Source organism: Mustela nivalis (assembly GCF_964662115.1).
Source record: "Mustela nivalis genome assembly, contig: HAP1_SCAFFOLD_195, whole genome shotgun sequence".
Taxonomy (NCBI): Eukaryota; Metazoa; Chordata; class Mammalia; order Carnivora; family Mustelidae; genus Mustela; species Mustela nivalis.
This window is the reverse complement of record NW_028136437.1, coordinates 606,813-622,804: the sequence shown is the minus strand read 5'-3', so window position 1 is coordinate 622,804 and position 15,992 is coordinate 606,813.

Here is a 15,992-nt window from a genome sequence, read left to right as displayed (position 1 = left end):
CTCAGCATTCATGAATTTACCTAATAAAACATTTTGGGTTCAATATTTTAAATACTTCAACCTCTATGATTATATTCCTAATAATTTTGAATTGGGGTAAATAAACCTTAATTTTTTGTAACTTGTTTCTTATTGCAAGAGAGCTCAATGAAATTTTAGAAAATAAAAATTTACAAAAAAAAAGTTTAGTTTACTATTGCCAAATAATTTAAAACTTTATCTTATATTCAAATACATATATTTTTCTAAATTGATTTATATGCTACTAAAACCAAAAACTTTTAGTTATACTAGATTTCATATCCTGCAATCAATGCCAGAAATCCATCTGGCAATGATTTGTCTTAAATAGAGTTAAGATGGGTGTTATTACAATGCAAGATGGAAACAAAGATAGTATAACAATTGGTGTTACATAACTTTTCCGTTTTGATCAAGTTACTAATCTACAAAAGGCTTTTATCAGGGACAGACTTGGGACTTTAACAAAACTTTTAAACTAGCATGTGCGACTCATTCCTAGAAAACAACACAATCAATAACACTTTATTTAGATTAAATCATGACTATTTCTCCATTTGAATAAAAAAGGTAGCAACCCCAATAAGTTTATTGAACATGAAAAGTTGAAATGCTATAATGCTCCTAAGGAATTAAATGATCCAGTCAAGAATTACTAAAAAAGGATATAAATTACCAAAGTGTTTGTATAATTGTAATGTACAACTGCCCATTATCGTTCCATAGTGTAGGCTTGTACAAGAACTCTATAAAAGAACTCCACTTCTAAACTGTGGAAAATATGTTCCCTTTCCCCCTATATACAAATATTAAGCCATTCATTTAGCTTTTAAAATATCCACTTAATACAGGCTTTTTACACATTTGAACAGGCAGCAGGGCTCTATTCTTATCGCTTACATCTGAAGGATAGACTTCTAGCGTAAGAGGTAAAGCCCATAAAGGAGCCCAATAATAACAACAAAATACAGTTTAGTGAGCCCTTACAATCTGCCAGCTACCTTTCTGAGAATACTTCAATTAATAAAACATATAAAATACCTGACCACAAAGAGCTCACATTCTTTTGAAATATAATAGTGAAATAAACCAATAATAGAGGGGCACCTGGGTGGCTCAGTCCATTGAGTGACTGCCTTTGGCTTGGGTCATGATCTCAGGGTCCTGGGATGTAACTCCCCAGCAGGCTTTCTAGGCAGTGGGGTGTTTTCTTCTTCCTCTGCGCACCCTCCCAATTCTCTCTCTCTCTGTCTCAAATAAGAAAATAAACCAGTAATAGAATAATGATTGATGGTTGATGGTGATAAGTGATACAAAGAAATACAAGAAAGGTAAAAGCCATTGGAGAATGCTGGGATGAAAGTTAATTTTATTTTGTGTTGGGTGGTTATATCTCATTTATGAGATGTTATTTGCACAAAGACCCAGGAAGTGAAGGAGAGTGTTATACAAATATTAAAGGAAAAGATTGCTCTAGGCAGAGCAAGTAAGTATATAGACTTTGTGTGAACAGCTTGTCTGTTACTTTTGAGGAAAAGCAAGGAGGCCAATGAGGAGTTCATAGTGGTGGAGAGAGGAAGAACGTATTGATGTATGACCTTCTAGTACATTAAAACGCCTTCAGTTTTTATTTAATATGAAAGGGGAAGATACCAAAAGACCCTCAACAGCAGAATAAAATCATCTGACTTGATTTTTAGGTTAAATTGCTGTACCAAAATAAATTTGCAGGGAGAAAGGAGTGCAGTTTGTGTGGAAGTGGGGTTATCAATCAAGTCAATAATTCAGGAACATATGATGGTGTTTTTAGCATGCTGGGTGGTAATAGAAGTGGTGAGGTATGGTTTTCATTGTGTATATATTTTGATGGTGAATATTCTGGTGAACAGGATGGGGTATGTGCAGGACAGACATCAACATTTATTTTACCTGCACAAACAGAAGGGTGGAGTCTTCATTCCCTGATATGGAGAGAACTCTGAGTTCAAATGTTCTTTCTCATTAAATGGCATAGTGATGATGAGGATTTAGTCAGACAGTGAAAGAGAGCAGTAAGCATAGTGTTAAGCGGTAAGACATTATAATACATTGGAACATCAAAAAACGTTGTGTTGGATCATCTGTTTATGTGAGTAAATAAATAAATAAAGCTTCCTGGGGTTCTGATAGAGGTAAAGAAGACTGCTATATGATCCAAAGGGGCACGTGCACCAAATGTTTATAGCAGTAATATCCACAATAGGCAAACTATGGAAAGAACATAGATGTCCATCAACAAATGAATAAGATATATATATATATATATATATATATATACACACACACACAATGGAATACTACTCAGCCATCAAAAGAAATGAAATCTTGCCATTTGCGTTGACATGGATGGAACTGGAGGGTATTATGCTTAGCAAAATAAGTCAACCAGAGAAAGGCACTATCATATGATCTCCCTGATATGAGGAAATGGAGGTGCAATGTGGGGGGTTTGGGGAACAGGAAAAGAGTAAATGAAACAAGATGGGATCGGGAGGGAGACAAACCATAAGAGACTCTTAATCTCACAAAACAAACTGAGAGTTGCCGGGGGGGGGGTGGGGAGGTTAGGGAGAGGGTGGTGGGGTTATGAACATTGGGGAGGGTATGTGCTGTGGTGAGTGCTGTGAAGTGTGTAAACCTGGTGATTCACAGACCTGTACCCCTGGGGCTAATAATACATTATATGTTAATGAAGAAGAAGAAGAAGAAGAAGACTACTATAAATCAAATGCTATGGTTTTCAGCATAGAGTGTGTAATCAGGCACATTTTATTAAAGTAACCAAGTAAAATGATGGTCGAAAACTGGAATAACAGAAAACATAAAAATCAGAGATTTTAAAAAGAGATATGGGACAGTGTAGAGAATATAGTCAATGATATTATAATAGTGTTATATGGTGACAGATGGCGGCAATATTTGTAGTGATCATAGAATAATGTATGGAGATATTGAAAACCTGAAACCAATGTAACACTGACTATCAACTACACTCAAATAAAAAAATAGTAAAAATAAAACATTTTAATTTAAAAAGATAAAAAGAGGGACAAGAATTTGAAAAGTGAATTTCAAAAAGAGTAAAGATGAGGCTAAGACATACTCTGAACCTTGAGGAAAACACCATTTTGAAAATTCTTCCCATTTTGAGAAAACTCAAATGAATCAATACCATAAAAGAACCCATTTTAACCGAGAGATGTAATGAATGCTCAAGAAATAATTTTATGACAGGATAATTCTTCCCTATGAAACAGCATACAGAAACCCGGGGAAACACCTGGAAGCCAAATAAACTATACTGAAAATAAGAATTAGGAAAAAGATAAATGATGAAAGATAAGAAAATTAGACCTGCGACAGAGACCTAGTGAAGAGAATTTTTAGCTTGTGGTTTAATGTTTTTGAGGATAATCTAGAGTTCATAACTGCCTTGAGGCAGGCTGGTTGTAGGCAGTTTAGGCAGACCCCTAAGAGAGGCCTACTTTGGGCAAGTGGTGTTGGAGGAGGCCATTGGGCTGGACAAAGACAAATCCAACCATTTGACTAAAGTGTCTGTGAAGATGTTGAAGTCAGATGCAGCAGAGAAAGACCTGTCAAACCTAATCTCAGAAATGGAGATGATGAAGATGATTGGACAGCACAAGGACACCATAAACCTGCTGGGTCCTGCACACAGGATGGTCCTTCGTACACTATCATGGAATATGCCTCCAAAGACAACATACAGGAGTACCTGCAGGCCCAGAGGCCTCCTGACCTGGAGTACTGTTACAATATCAGCCACAATGCAGCAGAGCAACTCTCCTCCAAGCACCCGGTATTCTTTGCCTACCAGGTAGCCTGAGGCATGGAGTACCTTGCCTCCAAGAAGTGCATACACCAAGACCTGGCCACCAGGGAAGTGCTGGTGACAAAGGACAACATGATGAAGATCTCAGACTTCAGCCTTGCCAGAGATATCACCACATCAGTTACTATAAAATGAGAACCAACAGTGGACTGCCTGTGAAGTGGATGGTCCCTAAGGCCATGTTTGACCAGATCTACATCCACCAGAGTGACTTCTGGTCTTTTGGGGGTGATCCTGTGCAAAATTTTCACTCTGGAAGCCTCCCATATCCTGGAGTGCCTGTGGAGGTGGTTTTTAAGCTGCTGAAGGAGTCATTTGATGGATAAGCCAATAAGTGCACCAGAGAGTTATACACAATAATGAGGGGTGGCTGGCATGTGGTACCTTCAAGCTGCTGGTAGAAGACCTGGATCATACTGTGGCCTTGACCTCCAACCAGGAGTACCCGGACCTGTCCTTGGCCCTGGAACAATACTGTCTATGCTTTCCCAACACCCAAAGCTTCACCTGCTCCTCAGAGAAGAATTCCACCTTCTCTCATGTGCCGTTGCCCAGGGAGGCCTATCTGCCCTGACACCCAGCCCAGCTTGCCAATGGTGGACTCAAATGACTAGTATCCCTATTACTCCTGTCCAGATTCCGTCATAAGCTGTAACCCTTACCCCCCACCCTCCCTGCAAGACTCACTGCCTTCTCCTTTGTTCCTTTCCTACTGGCAGGAGCCAGCTGCCTACCTGAGGCCTTCACCCCTTGAAGTTCACCTCTCTTCCCCTTCCTCTTCCTCCTCCTTACAACCTGCTCATGAAAGAAAGGAACAGAGAGGCAGGTACTTGCTCGTGGCTACTTCCTTCCCTCCCATATGTTGGACCAAGACCCCTCCCTGTCATCTGGTACTGCCTAGACGTCGAGAGAGTTGGAGATGAGGCAGGCCAGTGAAAGCTGTTGGAGCTTTCCTGGTTTGGTTTTGTCTGCTTAGCATAACATGTAAGACTGAGTTCTGGTGGCAGGGACCTAGTCCTTGGGGCTATAGCACTAGCGAGGGGAGGACAACTGCTCTGGGCCTTGGCTAAGAGCAAGCCCTGCTCCAGAGATATGGTGCCAAGGGCTTATTAATTTTGATACTAATTTGCTTTGCTGACCAAATACCTGGTATCAAAAGATGGGAAGGCAAAGACTGGAAGCAGTGTTGTGACCATGGGGTCCAGCCCCAAACTATGAAGAAAACACAAAGTGTATAAATCTGAGTAAGTATATATTTACACACCTTTTTAAATAGGTTGTTATCAAAGATTTAATCAATGGGTAATATGCTCCTCGTGGCTGGGAAGCATCAGTTGCCATATATTAAAAACAAAGAAAAGAGGTGTCTGGGTGGCTTCCTCCAAGAAGTGTCCCTTCTTTTCAGGTCATGATCCCAGGGTCCTGGGATGGAGCCCCACATCAGGCTCTCTGCTCAGTGGGAAACCTGCTTCTCCTTTTCCCTCTGCCCTGCTTATAGTTCCTCTTCCTGTCTCTCTGTCTGTCAAATAAATAAAATATTAAAAAAAAAAAACAAGAAAGAAACAAAATGTTTTTAAAAGGTCTTTTTTTTTTTTTTTAATTTTCTAGGGGTGCCTGGATGACTTAGTTGTTTAAGCAGATGTTTGCCTTTGGCTGAGGTCATGATTCCAGTGTACAGGGATCCAGCCCTGCATGGGACTACTTGCACCCCAAGGAGCTTGCTTCTTCCTCTCCCTTTGCACATGATTCCCCCTGTTTGTGTGCTTCTTCTCTCTCTCTCTCTCTCTCTTGCTGTCAATAAATAAAATAAAATCTTTTACTAAATAAATAAAAAAATAAATAAATTTCTAAACCTACTTTCAGTTTAGGTCCCTTAACAAAAATTGCTACTGCTTCATTAAAAAAAAAAAAAAAGATAATTTAGAAAGATGCTTCCAGAGTTAAAAATCTGTTTTGTTTCTTTGTCAGGATTCAATATAGAAGTGCTTTAAAAAGTAAAAGAAAAAATATGCTATATTAACTCTAATCACACTATAACTTTGGTGGTTATATCAAGATAATGAAAAGTGATTTTAAAGCAAATTTCATTATTAGACATAAAGATCAAGTCAAAATTACAGAAGAGTAAAAGGATGAATTCATCAGGGAGTATAATAATTCTTTTTTTTTTAAAGATTTTATTTATTTATTTGACAGAGAGAGATCACAAGTAGGCAGAGAGGCAGGCAGAGAGAGAGAGAGAGGAGGAAGCAGGCTCCCTGCTGAGCAGAGAGCCCGATGCAGGACTCGATCCCAGGACCCTGAGATCATGACCTGAGCCTAAGGCAGCGGCCTAACCCACTGAGCCACCCAGGCGCCCCGGGAGTATAATAATTCTTGAATTTTAATACGTAACAACAGATTTGGGGATATATAGGGAAAAACTAAGAACAAAAATCATAACTTCTACCTTGGACGACAAATGGAAAATAATTTCAACACCCTTATTTTAAGATTACATAGACAAATGGTCATCATATTGGTAAGATATGTAAGACTTGAACAAAATGATCAACTAACTAGATATGCTTGATATTACATTACAGTAACTGAACTAACTGAGGTCAGTCTTTGGTGAATCACAGAAACAGGTGGAGTTGTCAAACAAAGGAATCTTTGTTTACAATATACAAGGAGTTCACAGGGAATAAGTTCCAAAGCCTTGACTGTTTGAACAGGAGAGAGATTTTCATTTAGTATTTAAGATGAATACTCAGAAGGGAGAGTTTTATTATCCCGTGTATGGTTGGTCATAAGGTTGTGGATGCATGCACATCCACATATGTATTTGTGCAATATGTATTGCATGTTCACCTGAATGAAGCTTGTATTCCACCGAGGGCAGAAACTTCAACGTTAGAATAAAGCAGAGGTAACTGTTGGACAAGGGAAAGGAACTCTGCAGGCTTCAAGAGCAGATAGAAACTAGATGGGGTCTTGGGCTCATTTTCTGGGACAAGGAATGAAAGGCCTTGATTGCTTTTGAAATAGCACTAGGAGTTTTACCACTGATTTATTGTCTCAATAGCTTAGGCTATTTCCTGGTCTGGTGGTGACTGTTAGTTTTCCCATTGCCTTGTTCCCTCAAAATCCTTAGGAGTGAGGTTTTTGCATTTCTTTGTAAGAACCTCCCAGGAATTTTTGGAAGAAGTGTGCTGGGGCAAGTACACAGGTGGGGTATAGATCATTGAAAATAGCTGGGGACAAAAAATGACTTTTCTTATGTCAGGAAAACTATATCTCTTCTTTAATTTTCTAGGAACCTCTAACTCTTTCTGCTGATGTTACCAGCAGGCATCTGAGATATTACTGATTGTTCTCTTGAACCTAAGGAAAAGGAAATGTAGAAAGCAAAAGAAAAAACTTTAAAATCTATCCTGCAACTCATCAATTCACTGCAGCCACCTCTCTGTCTTTCCCTTTCTCTTTTTCTCTCTTTCTCTTTCTCTCTCACTTTCTCTCTCACATACGCACAACACACGCAAATCGACTTAAACCAATTTTTAATTTTCCCTATTCCATTTTAATATACTTGAGGTATGATCATTTTCTTAGTAAATACAAGGAAAAAAAATCTAGGATTCCATCATTCTGTGTGATTAAAGTATTGAGGAATTTACTTCCAATAGCACTTATAAAAACACATTTTATTTATGTAATATTATATAATCAGGTGCCTGCATTTTTCTTATTCTTTAACTAGTGTTATTTGGCAATTAATGTTTTGTCAATCAATATTCCCCTATATCTGAATGTGTGGGCAGTGAGAGATGAGTTAGAGGCAAGGATGGTGAACACTCCCAACAACTGCAGACTACATATATCTTAAGCCATGATTTTCTTTGCAAAGGTCAACATTGATAATGTTCTAGTCATACCTCCGTGTACCAGGAAAGAAGTAGCATATTTCTTGAAAGACACAGCTATCAAAGCTCCATTGAGAAACCATAAAGATGGAGAAGGGATTTGCAAATTAAATATCTGATAATGGACATCTACTCTGATTATTTAAATATGAATAAAAATTAAAAACCTTACTAATAACCAAACAGAGTATCCAATTTTACATGTGAAGGAAATAATGGAAGAGACATGTCACCAAAAGTATATGGATGGCGTATAAGCACATGGCCAATTTCTCAACATTTAAACATTAAAGAAATAAAAATTAAAATCATAATGAGACATGCTTACATATCTATTAGAATGGCTAAAATTATAAAGGCTAATTGTACTTGGTCTGAGCTAGATTGAGAAGCAACAAAAAATCTAAACTGTTGTTGGCATATATCATGATACAACCACTTTGGAAAATAGTTTCAAAAATTTTTAAATGAAAAATATGTTGCAGTTACACAAATAGCCATTTTATTCTAGGCATTTAACCTAGAAAAACAAACCCTATGTTCATACAAGGACTTGTATGTGAATTTCATATCAGCTTTATTTTTAAGAATTGAAAACAGTGGAAATGTTCATCAATGTCCATCAATAGAGCAAAGACAATTGGAGATTCTCAAAGTAATGATGCTGAGAAAAGAAAATCCAGGCCATGAATAGTATATACTGTGTGATTCCATGACTACAAAAAATCTAGAAAATACAAATTTATATATAGTCACAGTCATCAAATATATGGTGTGATTTTAGTGCCTTCTTCTGTGCTCCCATAGCTTCCTACACTTGTATCTCCGAGCATTTGTTACACCATGTGAAAATATGAACTCTTTCTCTTTATTCTGTCTTACTAGAATAAGAATCCTTGAAAGTTTATGGACAATTGAACTCTCAGTTATTAGCAGAAATTCTATCACACAGTAAGTTTCCAAATATAAAAGCCAGAGTTTTACAATGACTTCTAAGCTTTTACATGATCTAGCCACTCATTTAACCTCTGTGACCTCTTTCCCTGCTACTCTTCAGTCACTCACAGTGGCCTCCTTGCTATTCCTCAGATATGCCAGGCATGATCCAACCTTATGGCCTTCAAGATAGTCAATTCCTTTGTCTGGAGTGACCTTATTGCTGATAGTTCTGCGCAAATTCATCACCTTTCCATACATTTGTTCAATTGTCAGCTTCATTGTAAGTACCCTGATCTTTCTATTAAAAGATTTAACTCCCCATCCCCTGCCTAGCAACCTTGATTTTTCTCACCCTGATGGAATTTTTCTTTTTCCCCATTGTACTCTTCCTTTTTGAATGCACTATGCCATTTTTATTAAGGTTTATAGCTTTGAATTGTCTCACCCATTAAAATAAAAGTTCTACAAAGCCAATTATTTCATTTACCAGTGTAGTCTGAAGTAATATCTGCCATATAATAGTTCAGTAGACAACTGGTAAATTTCAAAATAAATTAATGTTGAGAGTATACTGAATTTCATAAGTCATTTCAATATTTTTTTCCAAAAAATAAACTACATAAAACATACTTTAAATTTACTTTCAAAATATTTTATAGCATATAATGGACAATATACATAAGCCTAAAGAAACAATCCTATAATTAACCATTTCATACCTACTTAAAAACTGCATAATACCACACTCTTAGATCCTCTTTGAATGCTCTAAAATAACCCTTCAAATGAAATACATTTTAAAAACTCACAGATTTTTTGGCAAATAATTTAATAAAATAAAAGTTTCATTCATCTATGTAGATCAAAATAAATGTTTTTAATAAGCATGAAATTATAACTCTGAAGTGTGCTAAAATGAAACCACCTGCTAAGGGTGAGAGAACAAAAATAAACATCCTTTTTCCAAATAAGAGGAATTTATTACCTTTGAATCAAAGCATGTGGATTTGTTTTAACTGGCAATAAAGCAATATGGAGACACAAACCATAGAAAGTCATATTTTAGATTTCCAAAAGACTTCTAAGTGAAGAGTATACATTTTTTAATTGCTACATAATGCTACATAATGACAAGATGACAGGTTGTGGCAAATAGCATTTTAAAAGCTCTACTCATAATGGAATGGAAGATGTCATTTCCCTATAATTTTATATATGTCTTTAATTGACTATATCTGGATACAACATATTACCAAACAGATGTTCATCAAAGACTAAATCATTTTTAATGGAACATAATAATTTGAACCTACATCTATTAATCATTTTTTTCAATCTAACATTTATAGTCTCGCTAAACATTTTATCAGTTGTTGACAAAATTCAAAATAAATAGGATAAAAAGTCGTGTTTGGAAAAGTAGATTTCTTTTCAAATTGGCATTTAAATGAAAATATTTGCTGATATTTTTAAAACTTTAAATGTAATTTTATATATATATCTGACCTATCAGATGATATAAAATTTTTGGAGAAAATATGACATATTTTTTGATCTTGGTTGAAGGTATTAATAAAGAGCAACTGTTTGTATTATTTGTATTGTGATATCTTAGTTAATAAACATGAATAACTGGTATAAAATATGTTTTTTTAAAAATTTTATTTATTTACTTGACAGAGATCATAGGAAGGCAGAGAGGCAGCCAGAGAGAGAGGAATGGAAGCATGCTCCCAGCTGAGAAGAGAGCCCACTGTGGGACTCAATCCCAGGAACCTGGAATCATGACCTGAGCCGAAGGCAGAGATTTTAACCCACTGAGCCACCCAGGCGCCCTAAAATATGTTTTTTTTTTTAATATAGAAGTATAGTTCTTGCCAAAATATGGAACTAGCTGGAACTGAATGCCTCCTTCAAAGTCAGCTCTGGAGAAATTATGCAAGTGTAATATGGAACTATTTCAGATATTAACCAAAAACAAAGAAATGATGATAAACGCCTTAAAATACTCAAAGTTGCCCTTGACTGGTATGTTTCAAGCTCTATTCCTGGTTTGAAGACAGGTTTTAACAGGCCTGTCACTGTAGAAATCCGCTGGATGTTTAGAGGCTATCAGAACTGTACAAAACCTTGAAGGGGTAAAGACTTGAAAATTCTTTAGAGAGATTAGCTCCCTAAGGCATTATTCCTCCACACATTTTCCTCCAATCAATTAAGACTGATGGATGAGGGGCACCTGAGTGGCTCTCTCATCACGTGGGTGGTGGGTTAAGCCTCTGCCTTCATCTCAAGTCATGGTCTCTGGGTCCTGGGATCCAGCCCCACATCGGGCACTGCTCAAAAGGAAGCCTGCTTCCCTCCCTGCTTGCCTGCCTCTCTGCTTACTTGTGATCTCTCTCTCTCGCTCTCTTTCTCTCTCTCTGTGTCCAATAAATAAATAAAATCTTTTAAAAAAGGCTGATGGATGATAAATTATGAAAACTGCTCCCTCCAAATGATGCTTCTTCATAAGGATTTAAGAATTTAAAATTGAAACTTGACCGTAGGATTTATCTTATAGAATAACATCAAGTGAAGGCAGTTTTTATTAGTTCTGAAGTATTTGTGATTCTGAATTCTTGGCCTCATTAGTAAATTTATTTTTAAATTCTCCCATGGAGTGGTGATTGGCCTTCAGTCTTTCATTGATATACATCATTGGGTCAAATGAGATGTGTGTGCCCAGAACTATATATAATCTTTTTTGTATTTCACTGGAGATGGCATTTCTGAGTTTTGTTCAATTGAATTTGGACAGATGTTTTAATAGTCACTTCTAGAGTTGGCCCTGGATAATATCTTCCTTTTTTTCTCTTCCCGATTCTCTGAAAAACCCTGACTAATTCACATTATCACAGTAATATCATAATTCAAGTTTTTCCAAACACTATAGCTGCAAAATAGAAGGAAGCTACTCAGAATGGAATACTATTGTGAATGATTGAGAAAGAAAACATTATTATAATTAAGCTACCAGGTTTCAATGTATTTTATTGTTGCTTAGAAAATCCTAGCATACCCAGACTTTACAGAGATTTGATGATCCTAAGAAGAGCTGAACTCATGGACCAAAATAACTATGCACATAAAAAGTACAATTACTTACCTAAAAAATATGATGTGGTTAACTTTATATGCCAATCCAAGTGTTATGGGAACAGGAATTTAAAAAATAGCTTAGGGGCGCCTAGGTGGCTCAGTGGATTAAGCCACTGCCTTCAGCTCAGGTCATAATCTCAGGGTCCTGGGATCAAGTCCTGCATCAGGCTCTCTGCTCAGCAGGGAGTCTGCTTCCCTCTCTTTCTCTCTGCCTGCCCTCTGTCTACTTGTGATCTCTCTCTGTCAAATAAATAAATAAATAAAATCTTAAAAAAAAAAAAGAATGACTGTACTTTTAAAAAATAGCTTAAAAGGAGCGCCTGGGTGGCTCAGTGGGTTAAGCCGCTGCCTTCCGTTCAGGTCATGATCTCAGGGTCCTGGGATCAAGCCCCACATCAGGCTTTCTGCTCAGCAGGTAGCCTGCTTCTCTTCCTCTCTCTCTGCCCACCTCTCTGCCTACTTGTGATCTCTCACTGTCAAATAAATAAATAAAATATTTTTAAAAATAGCTTAAAAGTATATGATAAAATAATGATATACATATACAAGGAAAAGAAAGATACTATACTGTGAATATAAATTAAGTGAAAATTGTTGAAATAAAGAATACAATAAATGGAGACTAAGATGAATATAGCTGTAAAATGAATAAATGAGTTGGGAAAAACAAACAAACAAATTAATGACTTCTGCCCAAATACAGCAGAAGAGAAAAAAAAATAAAGAAAATATTTAAATAAGTACTGAGATAAATTTTGGAGAATTAAAGAAAGATAAAAGATACCAGACTTAAAATGATGCCAAACACGAGATATCAGAAACAAAACAAAACAAAACAAAAACTACACACACTAAAAACCACTCGTATACATTATGGTGAGTTTTAAGAATATCAAAAACAGAGAAGAGCATAAATGATGCCCAAGAGAAGAACAGATCACCTAAAATGTACAAGAATAATACTGACAGCACAATTCTCAATAGTAATAGCATATAAAGAGACAGCTGGGAGTTTTTATAGATGGAAAAGATATTTGAAACTAGGTATTATACATCAATCCAAATTATTGATTAAATTTGAGAGCACAGTAAAAATACAATGAAGCATGTTAGGTCTTAGAACATTTATCACACAGAGACACACATTTTGGAAAACTTCCTTGGAAGACAGCTCAATTGAGATCGAGAAAACAGAATTATGTACTCAAAGGCACATTTTGAAGGAAGGATTGAATATAGTCTGCACTGCAAATATTCTTTAATCGTATGTTCTGAATATCCTAAATTTAAGAAGTATTTGTTCAAATATTTACCTTTAAATAAATCCTAGGAGACTTTTTCTTGGATTCTGGAAAATCAGTCCATTTGGATACAAATCTTTTTGTCACTGATGGAAATTTTGATAGCCCTTAACTGTGGAATGCCTAATGTATTGTTACAGCAATTGTGATTTGCCAATACATGGGTGATGTGTGTGTGTTGTGTGTGTTTATTTTTATTTTTGATGGTTTAACTCTTCTATGAGATTTTTAAGTAGACATGATTTTAATAAATTATGATTTGTTGAAATTTATCTGAGGTCATATATAATAAAATGAAATTTGTGTGAACTAAAGAAGTGCATCTCCATTTTTTTTGTTTTAAGAGTAGACTGGTCTTTAAAAATTGTCCAAAGAAGTACATTATATTCATTATTAAATTTGATAATATACTATAAAGTATTTATGGTCATATTGGACCATATCAAATTCTACTATTAATTCATATTAATAATTACCATAAGAGGAAAAAGGGATATTTTTCAAAATAAAAATTAGCGTATTTTTCAGAATATGATATAGTGTTATTCACTGAACTGAGGGAACAAATGTCAAAGTCTAACACAGTTTACAGAATGTTTTAACATAAATTGAAATTTAAATCTGACCAAATTTCACAGTTTTAAGTAAAATGATAGCACTTTATATCCTTGAAAAGTGGTAAGTGACCCAAAACATGGCTTAGAAAAACAAATTTAACACTACACTAGTCTGAGATGGTTAAGTTATGGTACAACTTGCCATTGTGTATCATCAAATGGTATATTTTTTTCTTTTGGGCTTGTCATTATATTTTATTTTAGCCATTCTGGTAAGTGTGTAGTGATATCTCAGTGTCATTTTTTTTTTTAAAGATTTTATTTGTTTATTTGACAGAGAGAAATCACAAGTAGATGGAGAGGCAGGCAGAGAGAGAGAGGGGGAAGCAGGCTCCCTGCTGAGCAGAGAGCCCGATGCGGGACTCGATCCCAGGACCCTGAGATCATGACCTGAGCCGAAGGCAGCGGCTTAACCCACTGAGCCACCCAGGCGCCCTCTCAGTGTCATTTTAATTGCATTTCCTTGATGTCTAATTGTGTCAAAATATATTACTTTGATGTTTAATGCTCTGAGCTTTCTCAGTTCAGGACCATGAAGCCACTTAGGAAAAATACAGTTGCAGAGGCACTCATAGACCAACTCTTATTTCGAAATAAGAAGAAACATTACTACCCATTCCAACAAAAAATAGATTTGTTATGCAGCAGGGATTTTATAAATTACCTGACACAACTTATATAGTAAGATGAAATGGGACAGGCGGCTTCTTGCAGCTATATACAACATCATTTTAATTTCAATTTTCAGTATAATTTTTCCAAGGTATACACAGAATATATATTTAATGTAAATTGTGAACATTTTAAACTCTGTATATGGAAATTAGTCAATTTTAAGTTTATAACAATCAAAATTAACAGAAGTTTTTTTTAAATTAGTTAGCTTTCTCTGCATTGCAAGACAGAATAATCAAGAATTGGTAAGAAAAAAGTAATCTCTGTAAAATTACCGGGGGTGCATTATAAAGTGTTCGGTAACTGATCAAACTCACAATTTGGATTGAATGGCAAGTGATTTTTAAAATCTGGAACTCATTGTCAATTTTTTTTTCTTCATTGTGTCTTAATAATTTACTGTGTTCATTTGCATGGAAGTGAAGAAAAATGCATGACATTTCATCTCAACAATAACACCTTTAACTGGCAACTCTAAATGTACTTTACAGCAGTGTAACAAAGTAAAGATCAATGATGTTTCATGAAATATCTGTTATAATTCTCAAGGAGATAGGGAGTTTGTGCAAAAATGCAAATCACTTTGCGACTAAACACATTGTTTATTTCAGCTAATTTTAAGAAAATATGCTGAGAATCTCTCAAAAAAGGAAGCAATGATTTAGGTTTGCCTTCAAACTCCTTATCTAATCCTGAACCAACAGCACATAGTTCAAAGAGCAACTAATTTGAGTAGCTCCAATTTACACATTTCCTAACAATGCTTAATTTAGTGGAATTTCTGTCCAATTATGGTAATTTGATGTAATGAAAGACAAAAGTTCAAAAAGATCATCCTTAATTTATATAGATGCCAAACTCTGCATTTTCTGAATGACGCCCAGGAACGTATTTTCAAAAACAAACAAACAATGCCAGAACCACTATTAGGTCATCTCTAGGCAGAAAGTGACTCAGAGCTTACATTACTCTCTCCCTGAAAGTATACTGTAGGCACTGAAACTACTACCCTGAGTCTGTGCTATCAAATTCCTTAAGTTAGAAAGTTTTAAAACCCGTCTGTGTGGGAGTATTTCATTTACAGATAGAGATTTGGTTGTTTATACATTTTCATACTTGATTTTTAGGGTGTAATAACTATGTTTTAAAATTCATGGTGGTTTTGAATACTGTTGGATAATTGAGCTAAAATGGTATATCCATTCCTCCTAAGAAACAGAAATTATAGAAAGGTAGTGCTTTTCAAATCTGACATCTTTGAGTCATTGCAGTTTCATATAAATGCAATAGGAAAAGTGTCATTCATGTTTATGATATTTTCTATAAATAAATTAGAATGTACTGGAGGCCTGATATAAAGTGGGATGCCTAAACTTCAGTAAGATCTTGTTTTCAATTCAAAATAAATTTTATTTTTTATTTTTTTATAATGTCCCTCAATTTCAGATAAGCACCCCCATAATGTCCACTCCGTTTTTTTTAAGATTTTATTTATTTTATTTGA